The sequence below is a fragment of the Callorhinus ursinus genome, unplaced genomic scaffold (assembly GCF_003265705.2).
Source record: "Callorhinus ursinus isolate GAN/ISIS: 27379988/994484 unplaced genomic scaffold, GSC_fseal_2.0 scaffold7, whole genome shotgun sequence".
NCBI classification, from domain to species: Eukaryota; Metazoa; Chordata; class Mammalia; order Carnivora; family Otariidae; genus Callorhinus; species Callorhinus ursinus.
In genome coordinates, this window is record NW_027397069.1 from 15,496,716 (window position 1) to 15,511,920 (window position 15,205).

Sequence of the window (15,205 nt, forward strand, 5' to 3'; positions counted from 1 at the left end):
ATGTCTTTCTCTGATTGACTTACTTGGCTTAGCATAATACCCTCTAGTTCCATCCATGTGGTTGCAAATGGCAAGGTTTCGTGGTTTTTTTGATGGCTGCATAATATTCCATTGTATATAGATATACCTCATCTTCTTTATCCATTCATCTGTTGATAGATATCTTGGCTCTTTCCACAGTTTGGCTATTGTGGACATTGCTGCTATAAACACTGCGGTGCAAGTACCCCTTCGGATCACTACATTTGTAACTTTTGGGTAAATACCCAGTAGTGCAATTGCTGGGTCATAGTGTAGCTCTATTTTCAACTTTATGAGGAAACTCCATACTCTTTTCCAGAGTGACTGCACCAGCTTGCATTCCCACCAACAGTGTAGGAGGGTTCCCCTTTCTCTGCATCCTTGCCAACATCCGTCATTTTCTTGATTTGTAAAATCTAGCCATTCTGACTAGTGTGAGGTGGAACCTCATTGAGGTTTTTATTTGGACTTTGCTGATGCCAAATGATGTTGAGCCCTTTATCATGTGTCTATTGGCCATTTGGATATCTTCTCTGGAAAAATGTCTGTTCATGTCTTCTGCCCATTTCTTGATTGGATCATTTGTTCTTTGGGTGTTGAGTCTGATAAGTTCTTTATAGATTTTGGATACTAGCCCTTTATCTGATATGTCATTTGCAAATATCTTCTCCCATTCTGTCGGTTGTCTTTTGGTTTTGTTGACTGTTTCCTTTGCTGTGAAAAAGCTTTTTATCTTGATGAAGTCCCAATAGTGCATTTTTGCCCTTGCTTTCCTTGACTTTGGAGACGTTTCTAGGAAGAAGTTGCTGCGGCTGAGGTCGAAGAGGTTGCTGCCTGTGTTCTCAAGGATTTTGTTGGATTCCTGTCTCACATTGAGGTCTTTCATCCATTTTGAGTCTATTTTTGTGTGTGATATAAGGAAATGTCCAGTTTCATTCTTCTGCATGTGGCTGTCCAATTTTCCCGACACAATTTTTTGAAAAGACTGTCTTTTTTCCACTGGACATTCTTTCCTGCTCTGTCGAAGATTAGTTGACCATAGAGTTGAGGGTCCATTTCTGGGCTCTCAATTCTGTTCCATTGATCTATGTGTCTGTTTTTGTGCCAGTACCATACTCTCTTGACGATGACAGCTTTGTAATAGAGCTTGAAGTCCGGAATTGTGATGCCGCCAGCTTTGCTTTTCTTTTTCAACATTCCTCTGGCTATTCAGGGTCTTTTCTCATTCTATACAAATTTTAGGATTATTTATTACATTTCTTTGAAGAAAGTGGATGGCATTTTGACAGGGATTGCATTGAATGTGTAGATTGCTCTAGGTAGCTTTGACATCTTCATAATGTTTGTTCTTCCAATCCATGATCATGGAACGTTTTTCCATTTCTTTGTGGCTTCCTCAATTTCTTTCATGAATATTTTATAGTTTTCTGAGTACAGATTCTTTGCCTCTTTGGTTAAATTTATTCCTAGGTACCTTATGGTTTTGGATGCAATTGTAAATGGGATCGACTCCTTAATTTCTCTTTCTTCTGTCTTGTTCTTGGTGTATAGGAATGCCACAGTTTCTGTGCATTGATGTTATATCCTGCCACTGTACTGAATTCCTGTATGAGTTCTAGCAGTTTTGGGGTGGAGTCTTTTGGGTTTTCCACATACAGTATCATATCATCTGCAGAGAGTGAGAGTTTGACTTCTTCTTTGCCCATTCGGATGCCTTTGATTTCTTTTTGTTGTCTGATTGCTGTGGCTAGGACTTCTAATACTCTGTTGAATAGCAGTGGTGATAGCAGACATCCCTGCTGTTTTCCTGACCTTAGGGGGAAAGTTCTGAGTTTTTCCCCATTGAGAATGATATTCGCTGTGGGTTTTTCATAGATGATATTGAGGTAGGTACCTTCTATCCCTACGCTCTGAAGAGTTTTAATCAAGAAAAGATGTACTTTGTCAAACGCTTTTTCTGCATCTGTTGAGAGGGTCGTATGGTTCTTGTTCTTTTATTAATGTATTATATCACATTGATTGATTTGCAGATGTTGAACTAACCTCGCAGCCGGGAATAAATCCCACTTGGTTGTGGTGAATAATCCTTTTAATGTACGGTTGGATCCTATTGGCTAGTATTTTGGTGAGAATTTTTCCATCCATGTTCATCAGGGATATTGGTCTGTAATTTTCCTTTGTGATGGGGTCTTTGTCTGATTTTGGGATCAAGGTAATGTTGGCCTCATAAAATGAGTTTGGAAATTTTCCTTTTGAATATTTTGGAAAATGACTGAGGTTGAATCTCATTTGAACAAGTGACATAATATTATATGACTCAAATATTTTGGACTATGATTAAATCAGAGTTATATGTCAAAAACACAATATAGATCATTAAGTAACCATCAAATATGTCCTATTAGTAGTAGGATGTTACTCCAAAAAGGTGTTAAATACATCTTTAATTCCTGGATCCTAGGTAACACCCTACACCGAGTAGGTACTTTTGACTTCAATTCTCATTAGAGCATGGTTGAGATTGATTTTATGTCCCCTATAACCAATTGTAAACATTTAGATACTAAGCTAAAATAAATGTTTCTTTGATGAATATATTGAAAGTGTGTGGCATTTATTTTTTCTTTTAATATCTGTGAGCTGAATCTTAAAATTTGGTTCTGCTTCAGGTATATCTTAGGTTCATGTTTATTTGTGATCAGAATAGAAATCCATCTAAATGAAGGTCTAAAAACATGTTTTCTGTTTGGTTCAAGTATGCCATGTTTATTATGTTCATTTAACTTCCAAGTTTTTGTTTGAAATGATCTCATTAGCCATGGAGGTATTCTCTCCCAATTTTTTGAATATTACTTCAGGAAACATGAGGGTATATCAGCATTCACATTTACACTAACATTAACTCAATTTTGTATCACTACCACCATAAGAGCAATGTACTCTGTATCTCCATTTTTCATAGAAAATAAAAACATACAGAGAAAGGTAAGCAAATTGTCCTATATCACCCACTAGTAAGTAGCGGAGTGCCCTTGCAAGCAGTCAGATTCAAATGATTACAATCTATTGTGCTATACCTTAATACCTTTTCAATCTATAAGGCAGATGGAGTTGAGTTGAGAAAAATATTGTAAACATTTTTCTCAGTACAAACACTTGCATGCACACACACACACACACACACACACACACACACACACCCCTCTTTAAACAAAATAGGAAGATACTGTAAATCATCCAGCTGGGCAAGTTGTCAACTTGCCATACAATATGGAGCCCATACAGCTCTCTATTTGGCATGCATAAATCAGGATGCTGTTTGAATTCCACAATGACTAAGCTAATAAATAGGTTTTATTGCAGAAGGGAGCCACAATAACCAAAAGTCAGCAAAAAAAGAGAAGACATGGGTGCTCCTAATCTGCCCATCATACCACAGAAAAGCACAGAAGTAGGCTGACTTTTAAGATAAACCACAAGATTCTTGCCTGCTTATGTTCACACTCTGTATAATCCCATCCCTTTGAGTTTGAGTGGGGTCTGGGATTATAATAAAATGTTACTCCAATGATTAGGTTCTGTGTTCTATGAAAAACATGACAGGATTTTTAGATGCAGTTAAGGTCCTCAGTAGTTGATTTTGAATTAATCAAAAGGCAGTTTGTGGTGGACTTGACTTAATTAGTGAAAGCCCTTTCAAGAGGACATGGGCTTTTACTGGCCCTGAAGAAGCAAACAGCATGCTGTAAACTGCCTCTGAAGGGCCCCTGTCTTTAGGAGTTGAAGCACAAGGAAATGAATTCTGCCAACAACTTGACAGAAACTAGAAGTGAATTTTTTCATGACTAAGACTCCAAATGAGAAGGCAGCCCAGTTGACATCTTGACAGGAGACTTGGAAGATCTTGAGCAGAAAATACAGCTAAGTCTTTGACAAATGGAAATTATGACATTATGCATGGGTATTGTTTTAAGTCATTAGGTTTCTGAAACTGTGCAGTATAGAGAACTAATACAGGGATGATACGTTTAGGTCTTTGTTGTGCCAGTGTAGTTTTGAATTTCTGTACTGGGACCCTTTTCTCTTTATGGCTCCTTCTTTTAACAGGATAACCCTTGCCTGTGGAGAGGTACAGGCTGCTTGGCACTAGGTTGTGGAGAATCGGTGTACCAGCTGTTTATGACACTGACCCGACAAACCCAGTTACCCTGTGCCTGGGGACATTGTGTTATAATTCTATATATTGCCATTTTTTCATATTTAACTTGCTTCATGACTGACAAGAACTGTTAAATTTAAAAAGTGGTATATCTAGTGCATTCCTAAATATTTTCAGAGTCCTTAAATTGTTCTTATTTTATAATCTCTTTTCCAGATGCACATCTTGTTCCCCCACACAATTTGATTTACTTTTTCTATCCCATAATACGCAGAAGCTATATGAATGAAGATTTATATATAATTATCTAAAGTAAGAAACAGAAGACTTTGCTGATTTGTGTCTCCAGATGTTTTATGTCAGATGAAAACCATTATATAATGCCTTGCTTAATATAGTACACCCATGTGATTATCATCACTTCTCCTGGAAAATATTTCCTTTAGTGTTAAAAATATAAACAAACCAGGAAACTCTGTAAGTCATGATTCCATGTATAAACCTTAAAGTAGACATAGTAAGTCACCTATTTCATTTAAATAACTCAAAAACAAATATAATTTAATTACACATGGTAAATATAACATACATGTTCTTGCAACTTCAATTATTTTATCATATTTCATGTCTATGTTTCAAATTTTTATGTCAGATTTATGGTTTTTTAAAATTTTTCTAATCTTTTCCCCATATAGCCTAGCTACTTTTTAATATATTTTTTTCATGTCTAATGTGACTGTGAAAGTATTTTCTTCGGTTGGTTATTTTAGGACACATAAAATCTGTATTTTATTGTCTGTTCTAAGTTAAAGATCTACAGATTGTAAGGAAACAGCAGTTATGTAATTATAGTTTTAGGGAAATACAGAAAATGATGAATAAATTGGTGAAAATATTTAGTTATTTCCCTAAGTCATGTTAACATGAGTTATTGATTACCAATATTTGCAGAATTGACGATTTCTGAGGGCAGTCTTTAAGACTTGCTCTGAATCCAGGAGGGCTGCTTTTGCTGTTTTTCTCCCTGGTTCTTCCTACTAAACTAGCGGGCTTTTCTAACATTTTAGCTTTGCTAACATGAAGCTACCAGCCTCTCGACTGCTTGCCACAAAAATGTCCACTGCTTTGAGAGCATTCTTACAGTAGAACTTCTCTAATACACTGTCCCAAATAAAGTCAGGGCACTTGGGGAGAGCTTCAGACATCTTTTTGGTTATGGCCTGCCTTTCCCCCTGGGAAAAATCTCTGAGCTCCTACTCCAGAGTGGGGTGCTGGGACAGGGACCCTCTCCTCTCAGAGTGATGCCCTTTCTCTGTGAACAATAAGCTGGTCAAGAGCAGTTTTCTCTGTTTGAGGCTTGCTTCTCTGGGTAAGGAACTTCCACCCTACAAGTGAGCTGAAGGGAGGGTGATTGGGGTCTCTGTTTTCTTGAACTGCTCTGTCTACTATAGAAGTTTTATCCTATGAGTGAGGGCTGCATGGAGGAAGGTAATCCCTGAAACAATGAGTTTAGACATGAGAAATGCTGTACCTTGCCTCCCCTGGGGAGACACTGCTGCCCTAGACTGGAATCTAGGGAAGAAATTCTTGTTCACCCACTCAGAATGTAGTTTCTGTCTTGCTGTTGGGAGTGGGGGACATGACTAAAATGCAATAGACTAAGTTTTATGAGATTTAGTAGATTTTCTTCAATATATGCTTCTTCATTTGTTGCATGCACTTTGGCCAATTTACAGAGATTTTTAAACGGTTCCTTTGCTCATTTATGTATTTATTTTTTTCTAATTTTCACCTCTTATTATTATTTCATCAGGGTGAGGGTCCACAGAGTTCCCCCAAGCCATGATTCCATAAATCATCTGTCCCAAAGATATTTTGAAAACATATTTTAAGTAAGCTTCAGAACTGAGGAAAATAAAGGAGACAGGAAACACACTGTTGGCAGAGTAAAGAACCTAAGGAGTTTTAAATGACATTGAAAATACAGGACACATTTTTTTTAAAGATTTTATTTAATTATTTGAGACAGAGAGAATGAGACAGAGAGAGAGAGCACATGAGAGGGGGGAGGGTCAGAGGAAGAAGCAGACTCCCTGCTGAGCAGGGAGCCTGATGCATGACTCCATCCAGGGACTCCAGGATCATGACCTGAGCCGAAGGCAGTTGCTTAACCAATTGAGCCACCAGGCGCCCGAAAATACAGGGCACATTTAAGGAATAACAAATAGTCCAGCTTTGTAGATATGTTAGAAATATAGGAGAGTATTGAAAGAAGAAATGGGGAAGACTGTTGGGATCATAGTTTCTGCTGAAGAATACAAGGGATATATATTTAATTTTGTAGACAATATCGTGGGATCAATCATTTTACCATAGTAGATTAACCTTTTTACAGGCAGGATATTGATAGTTCCCTTAAAAGAGAGACGAATGGATAAACACTTTATTATACTTAAATATTAAAAGATATATACACATATATATGCTTCTGAATTCTATGAATACACAATTGGTACAAGAAATCACCTTAAAAGTAGGTTGAGAATTTCAATTTAAAGCTTGACAAGAAGAGGGTTATGAAATTAAATCTCAAAGACAGCTCATTGTCATGATGTGAGGTAAATTTCCTAGTGAACAATATTCTTCTTAAAATTGTTATCATGGTGAGCACTGAGTAATGTATGGAATTGTTGAATCATTACATTGTACACCCGCAACTAATATAACACTGTATGTAAACTATACTGGAATTAAAATTAAAAAACTTAATTAAAAAAAGAATTGAGATTTCAAAAACAAAACAAAATAAAATAAAATTGTTTTTCTCATTCACAGGTCTCATTCAATCGATATGGGTGTCGTGTGCGGTGGTGGTGGGGTCAGTGGGTAGAAATACCACTCTGAGTGTCCACATGATCCAGGAGGAGAAAAGCCCACTTCTCCATTCATCAATCTATTCAACTCAGTGCCTTATATTCTCTTTAGGGAAGCCTCTAATGAATTAGTGTTCAAATGGGACTATAGGGTACATGTCTGCCTTACACCATAGCTTCTGAGTCTGTGATATTAAATGAGGAACTGCAGAGGATACATGGCCAGTCTTCAGAAAATAAAGGAATGAAACATTCTCACAAATGGTTTTTTCCACAGAAAAATATTAACCATCAGACACAACTAAATATATGCAACACATAGTTAAATTTTAACATTATGTTTGACAGTGATGCACCTTTTCTCAGAAATAATTATTTAATCTGTTCACACCCTTTTGACATGGCCCTCTTGCGTGAGTAGTGATGACATTTTCCCTGACAAAGACTTAATGACTTCATACGAGAACATAAGAAAAAAGGACAAATAAAATGCCAGATTGTTTCTGTGCTGTCACTGTTTTCTTTCCTTAATGTGGTTGCTGACAGCCAAAATTGAAAACATGCTGAGTTTCCTCAGCACCTGACGCTCACTAGATACTGCATGTCAGAGGCAGAGATCCTGTGACAGGTGAAGAGATCATGGCAAGGGAAATAGAAGCATACAAGTATATCAGAGGCCAAGTCCACGTCTTCATTGCCAGGAAAATTGAGAAAACAGTACCCAGGATTATTCTTCTCTCCTCCAAGATGCAGCACGGTCTAAGAATCTCTCTAAACAGCTGCTACATCATGTAGGAGGAAAGCGCTTTCAAAGCACGAGAAGATTCAGATTTCTAATATAAGGAAGTGCTGAGGAGTTACTTCATTGTAAATTGACTGCAAAAAATAAATAACCATAGGGAAATCATTGCAGAACATGAGTGATTCTGGATATGTGTTAGCCAGAAGGACAGCTTTATAGAACAAGAATGAATCTACATGTACAAAGACATGAAGTAGATACATGATCTTTCATTACTGTTTACTTGGACTACACATGAATTCATGTATTTTTGTTTATTTAAAAAACAATTACAGTGCTTGCTTCAGCAGTACATATACTAAAATTAGAATGATATAGAGACGATTAGCATGGTCCTTGCACAAGGATGACATGAAAATTCATGAAGTGTTCCATATTTTTATAATATAATGCTAAGTGGAATAGGTCAGTCAGAGAAAAACAAATACCATATGATTTCACTTATGTGGATTTTCAGAAACGCGATAAACAAGCAAAGGGCAGGAAAAGAGAGAGAAAGACAAACCAAAGAACAGATTCTTAACTATAGAGAGTAAATTGATGGTTACCAGAGGGGAGCTGGGTGGGGGTATGGGTGAAATGGGTGATGGGGATTGAAGAGGATGCTTATCATAATGAGCACTGAGTAATGTACAGAATCATCAAATCACTATATTGTGCACCTGAAACTAATATAACATTTTATGTTAACTATACTGAAATAAAAATTAAAAACTTAGGAAAATTATTATTTTTGGAAAAAATTTTGTGGTAAATGTTTTCTTGAGTTTTGATTAAAGACATATAGTAAAAATATGCTTAGTAAGGGTAGTGGGGATCTGATTACATGTTTGCAAACTGGGGAGATGAAAAGTTTTGGTAGGGACAGCAATAGGAAAACTTGTCCACTAACATATATTATCAGGTCTAGACTAACATAAGGTGGCACCAGGTATAAACATACCTTCAAACAAAGTGATAAAATGAAGATAGGAATTGGTAGAATTGGGAAGAATGTAACACAAGCTAAAATGAAAAATATTCCACCAATACCATGTTCCTGAATTTATTTAAGACAGAAGATGCAATTGTTTTATTTTGGTTAGGGAAAACAAGAACTAACTTACCTGAGATCAGTGACAGTGGAACTGGAAATGTCCTTCAATAATCAGATTTGTTCATCTAGATTATTTACTGTATTTTTGCTGATTTATAACATGCATAATCTATAATGATTGTATATATGCATCTATAACATGTATAATCTGTATGTACACTATATATATGCATCTATGCAAAATATATGCATATGTAATTTTAAGTAAATACATTTTATAGGGCCATGAAATCAATTTTATTTTAATTTTATTTTTGAATAGGACATGATCAAATATGGTTTGAGGACCAAAGTTGCACAGATTATTTAGAAAATGTACAAGGATAATGATGTTTGTAAAATTATTCAGTATCTAAAAATGACTTTCAGTGTTCTTCACTTAAAAAGGGTAATTTGGAACATTATGCATAAACAATCTTCTCCCCTGACTCTTTCCTAAAGCTTTGGAGATACATTTCTTTCCTCTGGTGTGTGGGAAGATATATAGTATTGTCCAAATAAACTCTGGGATGGTTTCTTTTCAATTTAGTTATTTTATTTTTTCGCATTCTGGAATTTTTCTGTCTTTACTTGGAAAAAAAAATCAATCCAACATATTTTTAAGTGTTTCTATTTAATATTTTTTCAAGCATGATAACTACTCTCAACTTCCGGAATTGTATCCTTTTAAATTTTGTAACATAAAATATGAAAATGTAATTTTTGATTAGTGTTTCTGAACAATTTGTGTTTTTCCTTATGTAGTAGGAATGGATGCCTCCTGGTCAAAGTTAGGAAAATTTCTAATAATAGCCAAAATTTATTTAGAGGTCATTATATTGCAGACATTTTGCTAGGTTCTTTGTAAGTATTATCTCTAATTCTCAAACAATATTTAAAAGGTTGATATTTGCTTTATTAACTAAATGTGTATTCAAAATCACATAATCAATTGACTTAATGCCCACATCTTATGTCCCTGAAAGCCTATACTTTCTCTTTTCCTTCAGCTTTATTGAGATATAACTGACATATACTATTATGTAAGTTTAAGGTGTCCAATGTGTTGACTTGATACACTTATATAATGTGGAAGGATGATCACCGTAGAGCTGGTTAATACCTCTGTCATGTCACAATTATCATTTCTTTCTTGTAATAAAAACACTTAAGATCTACTCTTTTAACACCTTTCAAGTCTATGATACAGTATTGTCAATTATAAGCACCATGCTGTACATTAGATCCCCACAACTTACTCATATTATAACTAGAAGATTGTATTCTTTGATCAACACTCTCTCCATTCCCTTCACTCTCCATCCCGGGGCAACCACCATTCTACTCTCTGTTTCTATGAGTTTGGTTTTTGTTTTTTGTTTTTTCCTTTTTTTTTTTTTTTTAATTATACATATAGGTGAGATGATACAGTGGTTGTCTGGCTTATTTAATTTAGTATACTGTCCTTAAAGTCTACCCATCTTGCTACAAATGGCAGATTTCTTTCTTTCTTCTGGCTAAATAATATCCATTGTAGATACATACCACATTTTCTTTGTCCATTCATCCATAGAGAGATCCTTAGGTTGTTTCCCTATCTTGACCATTGTGATTAATACTGCAATGAATGCGAGAGCATCGGTATCTCTTCAATATCCAGATTTCACTTCATTTGGACATATACCCAGAACTGAATTTGCTGGATCATATAGTGGTCCTATTTTTAATTTTTTTGAGGGACTTCCATACTATTTTTCATACTGGCTGTACCAATTCACATTCCCATTAACAGTGCACAAGGGCTTCCTTTTGGCTGCACCCTTGGCAACACTTATAGCTTGTCTTTTTGACAATAGTCATCCTAACTGTTATGAGATGATGTCTCATCATGGTTCTGATTTGCATTTCCCTGATGATTAGTAATGTTTAATACTTTTTCATGAATCTGTTAGCCGTTTGTATGTTTTTCTTTAAAAATGTCTATTTTGTTCCTCTGCCCATTTTTAAATCAATTTTTTTACCATTGAATTGTATAAATTCCTTGTATATTTTGAATATATTGCTTTATCAGGTGTGCCATACACTTTCTATTGATCAATATTATCAGATGGCCAGTATTAAATTGTTATCTCTACCATCTCTTCCACTACAAATATTTTCTCTGTTCCTTTCATCTTTTCCTTTCACTCACTCTCACACCCTCCATCTTTTAGGTCCAATAAATATTCATAAAATATCTATTTCCACACATTCTAATACAGTAGCCTCTGGCTACATATGTTTACTAAGCCCTTGAAGTGTTGCCGGTCTAAATCGTTAGCTGTCACAAATGTAATATACACACTGCATTTCAATGAGTTAATATGAAAAATAGGATGTGAAATATAACAATAATGCCTTTTAAGATACTAAAATCCAAATGCTCCAAGTCAATGTTTTTCAGGTATGTAACCATTTTTTTGCTCCCTCTCTCCTTTCCTTCCTCCATTCCTTGCAATTTAAAAAAAAAATAGAATTGTAAGGTAGTTGTAAGAAATAATACAGAGAGATACTATGTATCCTTTATACAGATTCCTATAATAGTGGCATCTTAAACTCTGGTTAAAGGATATTGCAATCAGGATATTGACTTTGATGAGTGAAGATACTGTATCACCACAATGATTTTGCCCTTTTATAGCCACATCTACTTCCCTTCGCACACTCTCCTGCTTCATTCCTAACAACTACTGGTTTGTTCTGTATTTCTATAATTTGTTATTTCAGAAGCATGATATAAATGGCATTATATGATATGTAAACTTTTTGCAATGTTTTTTTTTTTTTTCACTCAGTATAATCCTCGGGAGATTCTGGGAGGTTGTTGCATGTATCAATAGCTCATTCCTTTTATTTTTAAATAGTATTCCATGCTATGGATATATCAGTTCATTTAGCCATTCATTCATTAAAAAAATCTGAATTATTTTCAAGTTTTGCTATTTTTGTAAAACTCCTACAAACATTCATGAGTGGGTTTTTGTGTGCACATATCCATTTCTCTCAGATAAATGCCTGGGAGTACAATTGCTGTGCTATATGGTAAGTGCATGTTTAGTTTAATAAACAGACAAATAAACAAACAAAACTTACCGTTTGGGGGGAAGGATTGTATCATTTTACATTCCCAATGGCAAGAGAATGAGTTTTCTAGTTTCCCCACATCCTCAACCAAAATTCGACTTGTATGATTGTTTATTTTTATTTTTACCATACAGACTGGTGTATAGTTCTATCTCATTGCGGTCCTAATTTTCATTTCCCAAATGGTTAATGATATATAACATCTCTTCCTGTGCTAATTTGCCATCTGTTTATCCTCTTTGGTAGAATATTTTCTTTTGCTCATATTCAAATTGAATTGATTTTTATAATTGGGTGTTGAGGATTCTTTATATATTCTAGATACAAGTATGTTAATATATATGTAGCTTATAAATATTTTCTCCCACTCTGTAACTTGTCTTTCCATCCTGTTATAGCATCTTTTGAAGACGAAAATGTTAAATTTTGATGCAGTCCAATTTGTCAAATATTCCTTTAGTGGATACTACTTTTGGTGTCAGGACTGAGCTCTCTGCTTACCCTTAGATTTTCTCCTAGTTCAATATTTAAAACCTCAGTAATGGGCACCTGGGTAGCTCAGTTGGTTAAGCGACAGCCTTCGGGTCAGGTCATGATCCTGGAGTCCCGGAATCGAGTCCCACATCGGGCTCCCTGCTCAGCGTGGAGTCTGCTTCTCCCGCTGATCTTCCGCCCTCTCATGTGCTCTCTCACTCTCTCTCTCTCTCATTCTCGCTCTAACAAATAAAAAATAAATAAAATCTTTAAAAAAATAAAAAATAAAAAAATAAAACCACAGTAATTTTTCATTTTTTATTTAAGTCCATGATCAGTTTTGAGTTAATTTTTGAAACAGGTGTGAGATTTAGCTTCAGGTTAAGATTGATCGATCAGTTGGTTTTTGGCTCTAGACAATTTGAGGCTTATTGCTATTCTTGATTGATTGGCCCTTTTAATCATTAAATAATGTTTCTCTTGGTCTTTGGTAATTTTATTTGTTCTGAAATCTGCTTTATTGGGTATAATATAGCCACCTCTACTTTGTGTTAACTAATATTTTTATGATATATCTTTTTTCATGCTTTTGCTTTTAAGCTGCCTATATCAGTATAATTGAAGTGAATTTCTTGTAGACAGCATATGGTTGGGTTATGATTTCTAATCCGTTTTGACAATTTCTGTCTTTTAAATTGTATGTAGATCATCTGCATTTAATGATCTGTAGGTGCTATCTTTTTTTAAAATTTTTATTGTTATGTTAACCACCATACATTACATCATTAGTTTTTGATGTAGCATTCCATGATTCATTGTTTGTGGATAACACACAGTGCTCAACGCAGAATGTGCCCTCTTTAATACCCATCACCAGGCTAACCCATCCCCCTACCCCCCTCCCCTCTAGAACCCTCAGTGTGTTTTTCAGAGTCCATTGTCTCTCGTGGTTCGTCTCCCCCTCCGACTTACTCCCCTTCATCATTCCCCTCCTGCTATCTTCTTTTTTTTTTCCTTAACATATATTGCATTATTTGTTTCAGAAGTACAGATCTGTGATTCAACAGCCTTGCACAATTCACAGCACTCACCATAGCACATGCCCTCCCCAATGTCTATCACCCAGCCACCCCAAACCTCCCACGCCCCATCACTCCAGCAACACTCAGTTTGTTTCCTGAGATTAAGAATTCCTCATATCAGTGAGGTCATATGATACATGTCTTTCTCTGATTGACTTATTTCACTCAGCAAAACACCCTCCAGTTCCATCCACGTCATTGCAAATGGCAAGATCTCATTCCTTTTGATGGCTGCATAATATTCCATTGTGTATATATACCACTTCTTCTTTATCCATTCATTTGTTGATGGACATCTTGGCTCTTTCCACAGTTTGGCTATTGTGGACATTGCTGCTATAAACATTGGGGTGCACGTACCCCTTCGGATGCCTACATTTGTATCTTTGTGGTAAATACCCAGTAGTGCAATTGCTGGATCGTATGGTAGCTCTATTTTCAACTGTTTGAGAAACCTCCATACTGTTTTCCAGAGTGGCTGCCCCAGCTTGCATTCCCACCAACAGTGTAGGAGGGTTCCCCTTTCTCCACATCCCCGCCAACATCTGTCATTTCCTGACTTGTTAATTTTAGCCATTCTGACTGGTGTGAGGTGGTATCTCATTGAGGTTTTGATTTGGATTTCCCTGATGCCGAGCGATGTTGAGCACTTTTTCATGTGTCTGTTGGCCATTTGGATGTCTTCTTGGGAAAATTGTCTGTTCATGTCTTCTGCCCATTTCTTGATTGGGTCATTTGTTCTTTGGGGGTTGAATTTAATAAGTTCTTTATAGATTTTGGATACTAGCCCTTTATCTGATATGTCATTTGCAAATATTTTCTCCCATTCTGTCGGTTGTCTTTTGGTTTTGTGGACTGTTTCCTTTGCTGTGCAAAAGCTTCTTATCTTGATGAGATCCCAATAGTTCATTTCTGCTCTTGCTTCCCTTGCCTTTGGCGAAGTTTCTAGGAAGAAGTTGCTGCGGCTGAGGTCAAAGAAGTTGCTACCTGTGTTCTCCTTTAGGATTTTGATGGACTCCTGTCTCACGTTTAGGTCTTTCAACCATTTGGAGTCTATTTTTGTGTGTGGTGTAAGGAAATGGTCCAGTTTCATCCGTCTGCATGTGGCTGTCCAATTTTCCCAACACCATTTGTTGAAGAGACTGTCTTTTTTCCATTGGACATTCTTTCCTGCTTTGTCAAAGATGAGTTGACCATAGAGTTGAGGGTCCATTTCTGGGCTCTCTATTCTGTTCCATTGATCTATGTGTCGGTTTTTGTGCCAGTACCATACTGTCTTGATGATGACAGCTTTGTATTAGAGCTGGAAGTCTGGAATTGTGATGACAGCAGCTTTGCTTTTCTTTTTCAATATTCCTCTGGCTATTCGGGGTCTCTTCTGGTTACATACAAATTTTAGGATTATTTGTTCCATTACTTTGAAAAAAGTGGATAGTGTTTTGATGGGGATTACATTGAATGTGTAGATTACTCTAGGTAGCATTGACATCTTCACAAGGTTTGTTCTTCTAATCCATGAGCATGGAACGTTTTTCCATTTCTTTGTGTCTTCTTCAATTTCTTTCATGAGTATTTTATAGTTTTCTGAGTACAGAT

At 36.0% G+C, this 15,205-nt stretch overlaps 1 non-coding gene across 1 annotated transcript; it reads left to right on the top strand.

Annotated features, from left to right (window-relative positions):
* Positions 1-8,129: 8,129 nt before the first annotated feature.
* Positions 8,130-8,236, top strand: LOC112827013 (U6 spliceosomal RNA). The gene has a single exon (XR_003209128.1). It is a non-coding gene; the product is annotated as a U6 spliceosomal RNA (small nuclear RNA).
* The last annotated feature ends 6,969 nt before the right edge of the window (positions 8,237-15,205 follow it).